The sequence below is a fragment of the Xenopus tropicalis genome, chromosome 10 (genome assembly GCF_000004195.4).
Source record: "Xenopus tropicalis strain Nigerian chromosome 10, UCB_Xtro_10.0, whole genome shotgun sequence".
NCBI lineage: Eukaryota > Metazoa > Chordata > Amphibia > Anura > Pipidae > Xenopus > Xenopus tropicalis.
In genome coordinates this window covers 49,712,938-49,729,941 of record NC_030686.2, presented here as the reverse complement: position 1 = coordinate 49,729,941, position 17,004 = coordinate 49,712,938, and the positions used below count along the sequence as shown (strand labels likewise).

The 17,004-nt window shown below is 48.9% G+C and overlaps 1 non-coding gene across 1 annotated transcript in view; it reads right to left on the bottom strand.

Annotated features, from left to right (window-relative positions):
* myh10 overlaps nt 1-17,004 on the bottom strand; it is a 54,889-nt gene that overhangs the window by 19,891 nt on the left and 17,994 nt on the right. The window contains exons 4-8 of the transcript XR_004220667.1: nt 4,815-4,842; nt 3,068-3,170; nt 2,608-2,637; nt 1,771-1,788; nt 100-192 (exon numbers count right to left, since the gene is read on the bottom strand). This is a non-coding gene — a transcript (myosin, heavy chain 10, non-muscle). The remainder of the gene's footprint in view (nt 1-99; nt 193-1,770; nt 1,789-2,607; nt 2,638-3,067; nt 3,171-4,814; nt 4,843-17,004) is intronic.

The following is a 17,004-nucleotide window of genomic DNA, read 5'->3' as shown; positions in this document are numbered from 1 at the left end:
AATCACAATACACAAGGACTAAGGCTCAGTCTGCCTGGTATTCTGGCAGCCAATCAGCAGTGAGAGGACAAGAACCACACGCCTGATTGGGTTACTTACGAAGCGAGAGGAGTTGTCATTTTTGACGGTCTTGGCATTTCCAAAGGACTCCAGGATGGGGTTGGCTTGGAGGAGCTGACGCTCTAGTTCACCCTGCAGGGAAGAGATCAAACACAGAAATGCCAGATTGGCGATGCCCCCTGAGGGTAGGGCACAAGAGGCAGAGGAGGGACAGGATTGAAAGTGAGTAGAAGACTTGGGCCCTGGGTCCCCCCTGCTCGGCCAAAGCCTCAGTTATTCCCCCCGTCAGACAGGGGCCCACTGAGCGGCTTGGTTACTCTACAGGCAACGGCCAACGTAAAGGAGACGCCATAAAGCGCTGCCCACCCAACAGCACCCAGTCTGCCTGTAATTACCCCGTGATTGGCATTCTTACCCCTAAGCATTATGGGATATTAACTGCAGCCCCGCCTATACACACCTTATATGGCAGCGTTTCCTTTGTATTGGCAGTCGCCTGTAGACGCCGGCAGCACGCGCAAGCGACCAAAGTGGGAGGGGCGGGGTTAAGGATTGTCATGTGATTTCCTCTAACTTAAATATTGCTCATGGTGCAGAATTAGCCACATACATAGCCATATACTAACCCTAGGACTACTAGGCCCCTAGGGCTACTAAGATTGCTACTAGGCCCCTAGGACTACTAAGATTGCTAGTAGGCCCCTAGGACTACTAAGATTGCTAGTAGGCCCCTAGGACTACTAAGATTGCTAGTAGGCCCCTAGGACTACTAAGATTGATACTAGGCCCCTAGGACTACTAAGATTAATACTAGGCCCCTAGGACTACTAAGATTGCTACTAGGCCCCTAGGACTACTAAGATTGCTACTAGGCCCCTAGGACTACTAAGATTGCTACTAGGCCCCTAGGACTACTAAGATTGCTACTAGGCCCCTAGGACTACTAAGATTGCTAGTAGGCCCCTAGGACTACTAAGATTGCTACTAGGCCCCTAGGACTACTAAGATTGCTACTAGGCCCCTAGGACTACTAAGATTACTACTAGGCTCCTAAGACTACTAAAATTAATACTAGGCCCCTAGGACTACTAAGATTGCTACTAGGCCCCTAGGACTACTAAGATTGCTTCTAGGCCCCTAGGACTACTAAGATTGCTACTAGGCCCCTAGGACTACTAAGATTGCTACTAGGGCCCTAGGACTACTAAGATTGCTACTAAGCTCCTAGGACTACTAACTTTGCTACTAGGCCCCTAGGACTACGGAGATAAGAACGTTATGGGCGGGGGTACGAAATTAAAGGGGAACTCTGCTTTCCTCCCACAACTACTAACTGGCAGCCACATCGTTGTATTACTTGGTGTCTGGCTGCCATCAGTATGGGGGATCTGCAGAGGATTATGGGTAACTGGGCCTGGAAGTACAGCTAAAGAGGGGGTTTATTAGGAACACCATTTAGCGAGCAAGGTCCTACCCCCCAAGCCCTAGCAGGCAAGAGACTGACGGCATGAAGGGGTGGGAAGGAGCATGCAAGAGCGCCAAGGATGGGGGCCATTTCTCCAACATGGAGGGGGCAGGGGGTGGCGACGGGTGTGCGTGGTGAAGCAGGCGTGAAAAAGACGAGAGGAGAAATTAAAGGAGATGGGTGGGGGGTGCGTGGGTGGGGGGTGCGTGTGTGCACGGTGGGTGGGGGGGCTGCATACTACTCACATACAACAACGATCCACTCTGTAGTTTAACAAAATGACAGTGGGGAGTGGGGGGGAAAAAAAAAATAAGTTAATGGTTATGAAATACGTGGCACGCTCCAGAACAAATTCTACATCCTGCGGCGCAGTGGGTTGGGCCTTAAAGGGGAACTTCACCCCAAAAGTGGCATCATTAAATGGAACAATTGAATCTGAGCCACTTCCCAATATACAGTCATTCTACGGCCCCCCTGGATTTATATGGAATCTCCATGTCTGTCCCTTTCTGCTGTATGGGTCTGACTCTTGAAACAAGGTCATTTATACTCAACTGGGTATGTAACATTCAAGAGTCAGAACCAGCAGTGCACTTAAAAAAATGCAATGATTTTATACTGGAAAGTTGCTCCGAGTGATATTTCTTTCACTTAAGGGTGGAGTTCCCCTTTAAATCACTAAAAAAGATCAGGGGTTCAATATCAGGGAGTCTGCGCTCCTCCATTCTTCATGTATTTTTGGTTTGGGCTAGATCATCTAAGGCAGGGTCACCCCTGAATAAGGGACGTTGGCCTCCCATTGTAATAATATGTACCCTTGGCTCTCAGGGCATGCTGGGAGTTTTAGTTCTAAAGTGATATATATATCAGATATGGATTATGGATTATGGATCAGCCCCAAACCAAGGAGCGCTATTGGCCTTGCCTATACACATGAATGGGTTAAAGGTGCTTCCCCCCCAAAAGATACAGGAAGGGGGTCTGAGAATAGAGCCGAGGGTAGAGGAAGAATACAATTGGGCTCTATTGGGCTTATTGCGCAGAGAGACAGGAATAGGGAGAAGCGTAGGAAATCCACTTGCCTGGTGCTTCATGGCCTTGGGAGATTCGGTCTGTTTGCGGCAAACAAATAAACAGGCGTTAGTAGGATGCAGTTAGCGCACACCGGGCGGCCGGGCACCGACGGGCAGGTTTCCTTCCGCCCACGTGTACGCAGCCCACACTGACAGTTACCAGGATTAGACTCATATTAATGGCAAAACCAAGTCAGTTATAGGTGGGGGGGAACCTAATTCCCTACTATGGTTTGACCCACTACAGGGTCGGGCAGGCAGCATTAGCCCCGGGTTAGTATCACAGGGGCATCTTCGAGGGAGGTAAACAGCACAAGTCATCTCACAGGTTCTCACTGTATTCAGCTGGGATGACGGCCATATGCTCCTGGGGGTTGTAGTTCAACTACAGCACTTGGACTGGAGGCTGAAATCATCTGGGAAATACAAGTGTTTACTCAGGATTTTGCCCTAATCGGTAGAAACTCACGGGAATGGTGTGGTCCTTTTTCCCCTTATGGGACGAGGCAACGTGAGCCAAATACTGAATGACTTTCTTGGTGTTTTCCGTCTTCCCGGCTCCAGATTCGCCTCTGGGAGGAAAAGAAGAAGGTTTATTCGGTAGGTGGGCTGTTTTCCCATGGATCGAGGGGATACAACAAATTCTTAAAAAGTTTTCTTTGCTTTTTCTACATTTATTCTGTAATTCTGTATTCTGCCACTAGGGGGAGTACGCATGGAAAATCCTCAGAAAATGGCATTGCTGCAAAAGCTCCAGATTAGTAATGAGCAGGTCGGAAAAAAAAATTTGAACCACACCCGACCCTAACCCGCTCTTCAACTACCAGAACCGGACCCGGCCCGCTGTGCTGCAGCAATTTATAGACCCGCGACATAGTTACTACTGGGTGTGTCAGCCTGAACCCGCCCGACCCGTGGGTTTTAGGCCGGCCCACACATCACTACTCCAGATAACACTGAACATACCCCTGTCCATACTTATCTTTCCCCTAAACTATAATACCATGGAGCAAATTTCTAAAGGTCAGAATCTGACCCAAAGGAGTCTATGGCAGGAGAATGCAGAAAAGAGAGACCTTGCTGCTGTAATTACAGAAAGGCTTCAGCCAACACAAGGTCCCAGCTCCCAAGCAGTTGAAGGAAGGAAGTGAACACTAAAGGGTATTGGGTGCTGCTGCACCCACAGCCACCGAGATGTTGGCTACACTCCCTGGCATCTTCTAGTCATTCTATCCGTGTACTTATTTCAGCCACTAGAGGCGCTTGTTGCACAGGGGTCACTGTAGTCTGGAACACTATGGCAGATAGGGCTCAGAGATGCAAAGGATGAAAAGGGGTGGAGATAAACATGAGTGGGTTGATTATGAGAGGAATCTTGACATAAGTGGCCCATGGCCAGGGTGTGGCCACGCCCCTTTTCCCCCTGGGGCCCCATTTTAATTGTTGACAGGGTCCACAATAGGTTACCTAATAGGCTAATAATTGCGGAGGCCTGGAGAGAGGGCCCAATTAGCTTGGCATTATGGAGCTCTATGATTACTGATGGTGGCATTGTGCCATGCTGTCTAATTGGCACAGACTGGGAGCGGATTTTTTTGTGGGGTACAAAATCCCTTTTAAGGTACAAAGAAAAGGCCCGTGCCCAGAGACACAACTCAGAGCAAACAGACTGCAAAGGCCTAAAATATTCTGTGTACATTTCCCCGAATTCCACATTTATTCTCTACAATTACAGGCTGGAGACTATCAGTTAGTACTGAGCCAGTGCCCGCAGTGCCCGGGGGCGGGGCCAGACCCACTATCCCAGCCTTTTATGGGCACACTCAGCTGAACCCTGTCTGTGGCTTCTACATCCAGCAAGGGGGGGGGCACGGGGAACAGAAAACTGCAATAGATTAACCATGGGCAGCACTTTAATAAAATGGCGAGAGCAGTCCCACAAGGGGTTAAATATGATCGGCAGCAGCTGCAGATACCGGGCACTCAGTGGGTATGGGGCAATGGGAGGAAGTGGGTACGGGGCCAATGGGAGGAAGCGGGTACGGGGCCAATGGGAGGAAGCGGGTACGGGGCCAATGGGAGGAAGCGGGTATGGGGCCAATGGGAGGAAGCGGGTATGGGGCCAATGGGAGGAAGCGGGTATGGGGCCAATAGCTGTACATGATGCTAATTGCCAGCCATGGACTTGGTTTTGGGGCAGGATAAGTGCAACTTACGTGCAAAGAATTGATTGGTCCTCGCGATCTGAAAGATAAAAAGAGAAAGCAATAAATCATTTACCAAGGATGGGGAGCTGAGAGTTGTAGTTGAACAACACACAAAGGCCCACAGATTGATACAGTCTAACTAGCGATAGGTTCCATACCCAGAACTGCGTGCCCATTATACATAGTCAGTAGGTGGGTGCCCGGTACACAAACGCCCACTTACCCCTTGCCCTGTGGGGGTGGCAGCGAGTGAGCAGCAAGGAATTCTGGGAGGGAATAATCCTAGTCTCCTCGTTTGGGAAATGGGAGAATTGGAAAAGGAAGTGCTGATTCATGTAATTAATTAATTGCTCCCTTGCACCCACAGAGCTTACACTCTAATACACACCCTGTGCAGAGTAGCAGCTTACTGCCCCCCCGTGTGGGGCCCCCCACAAAGACCTGCCCAACAGATATCAGCATATGTACTGTCTGTCCCTTCCTGAAGTCAGTTCTCCTCCAGCTCTGGCTTCTGCTACATTGCGTTGGGAGTCAGAACCAGCAGTGCATTCAATACCAATCACAAATAACTTTAAATCCACTGACAAAACCCCCCTATGAGAGAAATAATGAAAGAGAGGGGGGGATCGGCCTCCCACGTGAGCCCCGAGGTGCTGATGTACCAATTAGTCTCATTATTTATCTGCCCCGTTACTGACAGAGAGAATGATAATGGCCCCCGGGGCTTGTGTAAAACAAAGGCATTATTATGACTATGTGCAGGCACCTGGAATCCTTAACCCCCCCCATTAATCTCCTGGCAATGGGCTGGTGTCAGCGCTACTGTATATACCCCCCCCCCCCCCCCTTCCCAGCGCTGATGGGCCGGCCTATAACCAGAGCCTTTATTATAAGCAAATGCCAAGGATAATAAACAGCTGCTAATTTATCTTCCGGAGATTTCCCAAATTTACGACCCCTCATTAAATGTAGCCGGGGAGTAACCCCTTCATGCCCACCCAGACTGCTGAACTGCAACGCGGAGACTTTGCTCACCTCCTGCCGGATGGGGGGGTACAACATATGGGCAACTACAACTCTCACCACAACCCCAACCTCGACTGCAAATTGTAACGGAGAGTCACAGAATGAACAGAACCAGCTGAGCTGTGACCCACTGGGATTGGCTTATTGAGAAATCCACTTGATAATAAGCCAGGTGGGTAATGGGACCCCCAGCTTGTGCTTGTTATGGGGGGGCTCAACCTGGGGTGTCCTATGGCACAAATGTTATGTGTCAGCGCTGCTAAACCTGGTGCATCTTGTGGGGGACACTCACTCAGCTTACAGGGACCCTCAACCCCACTCAGCTCAAAGGGGCGCTCAGCCCCACTCGGCTTACAGGGACACTCAGCCCCACTCCTTAACTCGGAGGGACGCTCAACCCCACTCAACTCGGAGGGACTCTCAACCCCACTCAACTCGGAGGGACGCTCAACCCCACTCAACTCGGAGGGACGCTCAACCCCACTCAACTCGGAGGGACGCTCAACCCCACTCAACTCAGAGGGGCGCTCAACCCCACTCAACTCGGAGGGACGCTCAACCCCACTCAACTCGGAGGGAGCGCTCAACCCCACTCAACTCGGAGGGGCGCTCAACCCCACTCAAATCGGAGTGACGCTCAACCCCACTCAACTCGGAGGGACGCTCAACCCCACTCAACTCGGAGGGACGCTCAACCCTACTCGGCTTACATGGACGCTCAACCCCACTCGGCTTACATGGGCGCTCAACCCCACTCGGCTTACATGGGCGCTCAACCCCACTCGGCTCACAGGGGCGCTCAACCCCACTCGGCTCACAGGGGCGCTCAACCCCACTCGGCTCACAGGGACGCTCAACCCCACTCGGCTCACAGGGACGCTTAACCCCACTCAACTCGGAGGGGCGCTTAACCCCACTCAACTCGGAGGGGCGCTCAACCCCACTCAACTCAGAGGGGCGCTTAACCCCACTCAACTCGGAGGGACGCTCAACCCAACTCAACTCGGAGGGTTGGGACGCTCAACCCCACTCGGCTCACAGGGACGCTCAACCCCACTCGGCTCACAGGGGCGCTCAACCCCACTCGGCTCACAGGGGCGCTCAACCCCACTCGGCTCACAGGGGCGCTCAACCCCACTCGGCTCACAGGGGCGCTCAACCCCACTCGGCTCACAGGGGCGCTCAACCCCACTCGGCTCACAGGGGCGCTCAACCCCACTCGGCTCACAGGGGCGCTCAACCCCACTCGGCTCACAGGGGCGCTCAACCCCACTCGGCTCACAGGGGCGCTCAACCCCACTCGGCTCACAGGGGCGCTCAACCCCACTCGGCTCACAGGGGCGCTCAACCCCACTCGGCTCACAGGGGCGCTCAACCCCACTCGGCTCACAGGGGCGCTCAACCCCACTCGGCTTACATGGATGCTCAACCCCACTCGGCTCACAGGGACCCACAAACTCACAGGGACCCACAAACCCACACAGAATTTATTAACCCTTTCTGCTGTACCAAGCTTTTCTATATGAAATGCAGAGTGAAACTGCCCTGGGGTGGGGCTGGAAGGATTGGGGGGGGGGCAGGAATGTTGCACTATGACAGAGGTCACATTGCTGCCTGATAAATGGCCCCGTCCCTGTACTGGGGGAGAAGGAGCTGAGCGGCTGTTTTCGCTCCGGTATCTGAGTGGGAGGCTGCGTTTCGCAGCTGTTTCCCAGAAGTTGGCGACTGCCAAAGTCCGACGTTTCTGCACATTCTGACCTGTCCCTCTGTGTGAGCCAATAAACACGGGCCTGCCCGTATGTAAAGCACCTTACAAAAAGGTAGAAATCAAATGGATCCATCACAGCGAGACCTGCCATCTGCTAAGGCCATTTATATACAGGGCTCACCGGAAGCTCTGGCACGAAATGGGTCAGGTCCTGTTTTTCCCTATTCTTCCCCTACTGAGCCTTTGTTCAAAGGGAAAGAATAGCAGGATGCACACATTGTTGGGGGTGAAAAAATAGACCTGGAAGTCACAACTACCCCTGCTTGTAAATATGGGTCGTCCCCCTAATATACGGAGCAGTACCAGCCCAGCAACATGGCACCCCCCCATACTGTACTGTCTAAGGGAAACACTATGGCACCCCCTACCCATATGTATAAATACAAATATACAGAGAAGGAATGTTCTGGGCACACAATAAGCTGTACCCCCATACTGTACTGTCTAAGGGAAACACTATGGCACCCCCTACCCATATGTATAAATACAAATATACAGAGAAGGAATGTTCTGGGCACACAATAAGCTGTACCCCCATACTGTACTGTCTAAGGGAAACACTATGGCACCTCCTACCCATATGTATAAATACAAATATACAGAGAAGGAATGCTCTGGGCACACAATAAGCTGTACCCCCATACTATACTGTCTAAGGGAAACACTATGGCACCTCCCACCCATATGTATAAATACAAATATACAGAGAAGGAATGTTCTGGGCACACAATAAGCTGTACCCTCATACTGTACTGTCTAAGGGAAACACTATGGCACCCCCTACCCATATGTATAAATACAAATATACAGAGAAGGAATGTTCTGGGCACACAATAAGCTGTACCCCCATACTGTACTGTCTAAGGGAAACACTATGGCACCCCCTACCCATATGTATAAATACAAATATACAGAGAAGGAATGTTCTGGGCACACAATAAGCTGTACCCCCATACTGTACTGTGTGAATATGGCAGCCCAGGCAGTAAACAGCTAAATAGAGCCCCTTCTTACAATAGAGCGCAGCTTCCTGGCGAGGAAGAAAAGGAAGTAAGATATAATAATTCTCCCTTGGGAAATATAAATATTGATTTCCATTCATTTCCTCTTAAAGCACAAAGACATGAGGGGTCACGGGGGCCCCGCTGGACTCTTTCCTTCCCACATTCAGCCCAAACAGGGGCAAGAGGGTTAAGTTTGCAGGGTTACCCACAATTCAGTGATGCCCAATGTGTGTCTGCTCAAACGTCCCTATAGAAACACCATGGTGGGCTCTCTTTGCCCCCCCGGGGGCCCCCCCACGTAACATGTTTCCCATTACCATTAGGGCCCCCGCCGGAGCGTGCCAGCTTGTTGCAATCAGTGGGGGATCATTTAAAATCCATCTATTAATTTGGCGGAAATTCTCGCTGCCTCTCCAGGCAGAAAACTATCGGGCCCCTCTCCAAAAGCAACAGTGGGCACTTACCCCCTCCCCGGGGCCGGGGAATGCTAGGAAGTCGTTAGCGCTTATCATTAAGGGGCATATAAACTGCAGAGCGGGGGTAGCCATACTGCTTGCGTGCACACACAATGGATGGGCGGAAGCTAACGGAAAAATTTACCCGTAGGCGACGCTTCCATTTCTTAGAAAGATTATTTTATCGGTGGTATCAGAGGAACCGTCTGCGTCCGGCGCTCCCAGCGCTGCGTGGGTTCCATACCTGCCCCATACACCCCACCCTGTTACTGTGCATACGGCACCCCTATTCCCCAGCCCTGCCTATTCCATTTTGCCTTTACTTGCCCTTTAATGCAGACTGCTGGCCTGGGGGGGGGGGGGGGGAGAAGGTGGATCCCACACCTTGTGGGATCCCACCCTTTCTCCTTGTAGATTGTAAGCTCTTTTGGGCAGGGCTCTCTTCCCCTCCTGTATCGGTTACTGATTGCTTTATATGTTACTCCTTGTAGAGTGTAAGCTCTTTTGGGCAGGGCTCCCTTCCCCTCTTGTATCGGTTACTGATTGCTTTATATGTTACTCCTTGTAGAGTGTAAGCTCTTTTGGGCAGGGCTCCCTTCCCCTCCTGTATCGGTTACTGATTGCTTTATATGTTACTCCTTGTAGAGTGTAAGCTCTTTTGGGCAGGGCTCTCTTCCCCTCCTGTATCGGTTACTGATTGCTTTATATGTTACTCCTTGTAGATTGTAAGCTCTTTGGGGCAGAGCTCTCTTCCCCTCCTGTATCGGTTACTGATTGCTTTATATGTTACTCCTTGTAGATTGTAAGCTCTTTGGGGCAGAGCTCTCTTCCCCTCCTGTATCGGTTACTGATTGCTTTATATGTTACTCCTTGTAGAGTGTAAGATCTTTTGGGCAGGGCTCTCTTCCCCTCCTGTATCGGTTACTGATTGCTTTATATGTTACTCCTTGTAGATTGTAAGCTCTTTGGGGCAGAGCTCTCTTCCCCTCCTGTATCGGTTATTGATTGCTTTATATGTTACTCCTTGTAGAGTGTAAGCTCTTTTGGGCAGGGCTCTCTTCCCCTCCTGTATCGGTTACTGATTGCTTTATATGTTACTCCTTGTAGATTGTAAGCTCTTTGGGGCAGAGCTCTCTTCCCCTCCTGTATCGGTTACTGATTGCTTTATATGTTACTCCTTGTAGATTGTAAGCTCTTTGGGGCAGAGCTCTCTTCCCCTCCTGTATCGGTTACTGATTGCTTTATATGTTACTCCTTGTAGAGTGTAAGATCTTTTGGGCAGGGCTCTCTTCCCCTCCTGTATCGGTTATTGATTGCTTTATATGTTACTCCTTGTAGAGTGTAAGCTCTTTTGGGCAGGGCTCCCTTCCCCTCCTGTATCGGTTATTGATTGCTTTATATGTTACTCCTTGTAGAGTGTAAGCTCTTTTGGGCAGGGCTCCCTTCCCCTCCTGTATCGGTTATTGATTGCTTTATATGTTACTCCTTGTAGATTGTAAGCTCTTTTGGGCAGGGCTCCCTTCCCCTCCTGTATCGGTTATTGATTGCTTTATATGTTACTCCTTGTAGAGTGTAAGCTCTTTTGGGCAGGGCTCTCTTCCCCTCCTGTATCGGTTATTGATTGCTTTATATGTTACTCCTTGTAGAGTGTAAGCTCTTTTGGGCAGGGCTCTCTTCCCCTCCTGTATCGGTTATTGATTGCTTTATATGTTACTCCTTGTAGAGTGTAAGCTCTTTTGGGCAGGGCTCCCTTCCCCTCCTGTATCGGTTACTGATTGCTTTATATGTTACTCTTTGTAGAGTGTAAGCTCTTTTGGGCAGGGCTCTCTTCCCCTCCTGTATCGGTTACTGATTGCTTTATATGTTACTCCTTGTAGAGTGTAAGCTCTTTTGGGCAGGGCTCCCTTCCCCTCCTGTATCGGTTACTGATTGCTTTATATGTTACTCCTTGTAGAGTGTAAGCTCTTTTGGGCAGTGCTCTCTTCCCCTCCTGTATCGGTTACTGATTGCTTTATATGTTACTCCTTGTAGAGTGTAAGCTCTTTTGGGCAGGGCTCCCTTCCCCTCCTGTATCGGTTACTGATTGCTTTATATGTTACTCTGTATGCCCAATGTATGTAACCCACTTATTGTACAGCGCTGCGGGGTATGTTGGCGCTTTATAAATAAATGTTAATAATAATAATTTGAGGCAATACAGGTATAGGACCCATTATCCAGAATGCTCAGGACCAAGGGTATTCCGGATAAGGGGTCTTTCCGTAATTTGGATCTCCATACCTTAAGTCTACTAAAAAAATCAATAAAACATTAATCAAACCCAATAGGGCTGTTCTGCCCCAATAAGGGGTAATTATATCTTAGTTGGGATCAAGTACAGGTACTGTTTTATTATTACAGAGAAAAGGGAATCATTTAACCATGAAATAAACCCAATAGGGCTGTTCTGCCCCCAATAAGGGGTAATTATATCTTAGTTGGGATCAAGTACAGGTACTGTTTTATTATTACAGAGAAAAGGGAATCAGTTTCTTTCTGGATAACGGGTTTCCGGATAAGGAATCCCATACCTGTACAACTCCCCGACAATGGAAAGGGGTTCTGGGAGTTGCAGTTCATTCCAAGGGCTCGGTCTCTGAACCGGAGGAGCTGCTCACATTAAGGCTGAAGGAGACTGGAATTGCCCCCTCCCTGGGGAGCCATTAATCTCACCCACTTATGTTGGAAATAAATTGCACTAAGAGCTTCGCTCTGGGTCTCGTCACTGAGGCTTTATGGGCTGCTGGCTGCGTTCCATGTTACTGCCTGCTCCTTGGGAGATTTCCCAGCCTCAGCCACTGGCTAGGGGCAGATAGGTTACACGTCTGTCCCACAGAGCTGACTGTAAAATCGGAACAAAACCATTGTCTGAACACAGAAAGGCGCGTACTGCAGAGCTTACACTCTAGTTTTATTTGCTTTGAGAGACGCAAGGCAAAGTCATTCCTTCAAGGACACAGAGTCTTTCATTGTGTGGGGCAGGAATCACATGACTGGTGTGACCTAACGAGCAATGAAAGAATTTGTATGGATCACTTCCTGAAGCACGGTGATGACATCACGGCTGGGTAACAGGGGGAACCGATTTTTGTATTTGCCCCTGTATTGTGCCCCAAGCAATGACACACGGGGCACCTTATAGTAAGGAACTTATGAAACACAGAATACAAAATGCCACACAGGGGCGATATGTTTAGCTCCACCCTAAAGCACAGAGTTATGACATCACTCCAAACCAGAAAGGGAGGTCATGATAGGTTTATCTGCCCAAACCTGGGAGGGGAAATACGTGTAGCTCCACCCTAAAGCACAGAGTTATGACATCACTCCAAACCAGAAAGGGAGGTCATGATAGGTTTATCTGCCCAAACCTGGGAGGGAAAATACATGTAGCTCCACCCTAAAGCACAAAAATATGACATCACTCCAAACTAGGAAGGGAGGTCATGATATGTTTATCAGCCCAAATATGGGAGGGGAAAACATGTAGCTCCGCCTTAAAGCACAGAAATATTACATCACTCAAAACCAGGAAGGAGGCCATGATATCTTAATCTGCCCAAACATGGGAGGGGTGATGTGAGTAGCTCCACCTTAAAGCACAGAGTTATGACATCACTTCAAACCAGGAATGAGGTCATGATATGTTTATCAGCCCAAATATGGGAGGGGAAAAACATGTAGCTCCACCCTAAAGCACAGAAATATGACATCACTCAAAACCAGGATGGGGGTCATATGTTTATCTGCCCAAACATGGGAGGGGTGATGTGAGTAGCTCCACCCTAAAGCACAGAGTTATGACATCACTCCAAACTAGGAAGGGAGGTCATGATATGTTTATCTGCCTAAACATGGGAGGGGAGATGTGAGTAGCTCCACCCTAAAGCACAGAAATATGACATCACTCCAGACCAGGAAGGGGAATCATGATATGTGAATCTGCCTAAACATGGGAGGGGAGATGTGAGTAGCTCCACCCTACAGTACAGAGTTATGACATCACTCCAGACCAGGAAGGGGAATCATGCTATGTGAATCTGCCCAAACCTGGGAGGGGAATATTAGTCCTGTTGTTCTGTGCATAGAAACATGGAATGATGATTCCGCCGGCAGGAGAAGGGGGGAAGGAGGCTGGCGTGCCGGCTCAGTGCCACACGGTGTCCTCGTATCACAGGATCCATATCCCGCACCTGTTGTTCTGCCCTGTTTGTTGGCTGATAGGGCGGCCACATGCCGATCATATGAAAGCTGTTAGTAACACGAGTTTAACTCCGCGCTGACTGACGGGGGGCAGGCTGTTCCTGGGCACAGAGGAGAGACGGGTCTAAGTGGGACATTTCTCCTACTTCCACCGGACACTGCCCTTAGCCGTGGGTCAATGAGTGCAACAGCCCGGGGTCAGAAGGAGAAACCATAATGCACAAAGGGTTAATGTAGCAAGTGCAGGGGGAGTGTATTGAGCTGAGGGTAGCCAATGGGAGGCTTTGAGGGGCTGATTAGTTACCCGGCCTCCCACCCTAAGCACAAACATGTGGCACAACAAGATGGCAGATCCATAACAGATGGGCTTTGCAGATTGTTTCTGGTAACAACAACATCACAATCCTGTCCAGCTGTGCGGAACACCATTGTTTCCTGTGATACCGCAACACATTTGTCTCACATGCAGACAATTTCCCTCTAACAAACTGATTGCAAAGCACCGCATCACCACAAACAAGGCCCTGAAGCGGACGGACGGCCAGCTGGATAGCACAACGCGCTTATTGGGATTAACGACCGTGTTTTATTGCTCTCAGTAACGCCGTAAAATTCTCCAGCAACGGGAACTTTCAATTTCTTAAGAAAGCTGCAGATTTACCAACAATTAGGAGACCGCAGGCTTACTATCAGATAATCAACCGAAGTATCCTCAGGATCAGCAGCTCCACTGTTTCAACCCCAGCTCATTGCGGGAAACATTACTCTATGCCACAATCTTTGGTTGGGTCCTGAAGTTCAACTCAAGGCTGAAGGTCTGGTATCCTCAACCTGACACCAGCTCTATACGAACATTTTTAGTTGGGCCATGAAGTCCAAGTCAAGTTAGAAGGTTTGAAGTTCTCAGCTTGACACAAGCTCTATGGCAGACTCTTTGATTGGGTCATGAAGTTCAAGTCAAGTCAGAAGGTCTGAGGAAGCTCCACTGTTTCAACCCCAGCTCATTGCGGGAAACAATAATCTATGCCACAATCTTTGATTGGGTCCTGAAGTTCAACTCAAGGCTGAAGGTCTGGTATCCTCAACCTGACACCAGCTCTATACGAACATTTTTAGTTGGGCCATGAAGTCCAAGTCAAGTTAGAAGGTTTGAAGTTCTCAGCTTGACACAAGCTCTATGGCAGACTCTTTGATTGGGTCATGAAGTTCAAGTCAAGTCAGAAGGTCTGAGGAAGCTCCACTGTTTCAACCCCAGCTCATTGCGGGAAACAATAATCTATGCCACAATCTTTGATTGGGTCCTGAAGTTCAACTCAAGGCAGAAGGTCTGGTGTCCACAACCTGACACCAGTTCTATGCCAGAACCTTTAGTTGGATCATAAGTTCAAGTCGTCAGAAGGTCTGAGGTTCTCAACTTGACACAAGCTTTATGGCAGACTCTTTATTTGGATCATAAAGTTCAAGTCAAGTCAGAAGGTCTGAAGTTCTCAACTTGACACAAGCTCTATGCCACATGCTTTAGTTGGGCCATGAAGTTCAATTTAAGTCAGAAGGTCTGAAGTCCTCAACTTGACACAAGCTCTACGGCAGACTCTTTATTTGAATCATAAAGTTCAAGTCAAGTCAGAAGGTCTGAGGTTCTCAACTTGACAACTACTCTATGGCAGAACCTTTGGTTGGGTCTCTTGAGGTTCAATGAGAACAGAGACCACTAGCTTTTTATGTCACATTGAGATGATGGGAAAAGTGAGCTGGTTTCTGACAGACTTTGGCTTCCAAACCTCAGCTTAGTTCCTGGTTTATTTCAGCTTAGAAACTCAGTACAACACCAAACTTGTGAGACCCAACAGATTTGTCATAATATACACTCCACTACCAAATATCTCATGTCCTAAAACAATCTTCCAACACCCCTATCTTTTCAACTTAGACCTCTGTACTATCAAAGGTCTGCTAGGGTTCTACTTTCTTCGATGATTTTACTAAAACAAAAATGAAATGATTTAGTGATGTTTCCACTTCTTATGCTACAACCATATCAAATCCTCCCTCCTTTTCTCTCCTCGTTCCTCTAAACAACAGTGTAGACTTTACTTTGTTTCCCACCCGAACCTCTTCTCTCCTTTCCATGAAAGGTTTTCTAGGGTTCTTATCAGAAATTATGTCATGGTTATGGTCTTGGACTTCTAAAGGTGGCCATACACGGTAAGATCCGCAAGGTGGTGGATCTTCTCCAGATATCCCCACCAACGGGTGGGCGGTATTGGAACGAATAACAACGGCGGGTATAGGCGCTGTAGGTTCGGGGACCTCATCAACGAACCAATGCGGTACCCAACGGAAAACTCAAACCTGCCAGATGTTGGTCGGGCAGGCCCGTTGTTTGTGTCCAAACACAGGACGATAAGCTGATGAATCGGTCTAATGGACCAATATCGGCAGCTAGAATCATCCCATGTATGGCCACCTTTAGACAGATCGTCTATGGCCAAATCTGTAGCGGAACGCCACGTGCCATACACATATAAAACTTGCATTTGATGGAAATAAAAACCCATAACGCTGCTCTGCTACCTTCCACATAAAATCTAGAGCGACTGGTTAAAGGGAGATTGTAATATGCCCCCTTTTGCTCAAACGAGCGAGACAAAGTGGCGGCCAGACAGGGCCGTCTGCTTCTGCCATACAATAACACAGCTTGATAATGTCGATATCACGTTGTCTCCGTGGATGAAAATAAAACACCATAAAGGCAAAGCTGACTGGCCATATATCAAACGCCCTCGAGTCAGTCTGGAATGTTATCGTTCGGCTGAGCGGGCCGCGAGCGAGGCTTGTGTTTGGAGAGCTGCTTCGAGTCAGTATAAGCTGCTTATTGGACACTGACCAAGAGAATAGAATGCCAGATACTGCAACATTTGGTTCTCATTTCTGCCGAGTTGGTTATTTTATTTTTTTTTAGAGTCTTATTCAAAAGCCTCATTTATTTCCAAATTGCTTGCACACCTAAAGCTCGCTAATGGTGCCGCGCCTCAACCATCTCCTTGTCTCCAAACCGGTGCATTTCCTACATCAAACCACATGGACCCCTACAGCTCCTGAACAAAACCAACATGGAAGACAGTCTCAAGTTCTTATGGTGCAGCAATGGAACCACCATCGTGACAGTAATGGATCCCAAAATGGACTAATTCTAAAGGGTAACAATAACATGGTTCCTTCAAGATGCCCATAACAGATCAATGGAACCTTCTGAACCTCCACTGTGATGGAACCAGAACCGAGCCCTGTGGTTGAGTTGAGGCTCTGCCCGTACAACCATGGCATTGAGGGGATTACAAGGCCTCGGTGCGCTTAGGATGAGCCTGCAGGAAATAGTAGCGCTAAGCATTAAATGTCAGAGCTCAGGTGGCCAGTAAAGAGGATTGGGCGTGGGGATTAGGCACGGGGCACATTCCATGGAGTCACTGCAGGATCAGGACTGACTCCAGGAGAAATCAATGCTGCACAGGAAAAAGGAATGAACATTCTCTAAATCAATAACCAATCAGAATAATGTCCTTTAGCTCGGCCAGAGTAGGGCATCAGCATCAAGCATAGCGCCCCCTTACAACCCCATGTGTTATTTATTCTTGCCAAGTAGCCTCCCAGGGGATCACTGGTCTTCATTTTTTTATTATTTGTATTACATTACATTAACATTT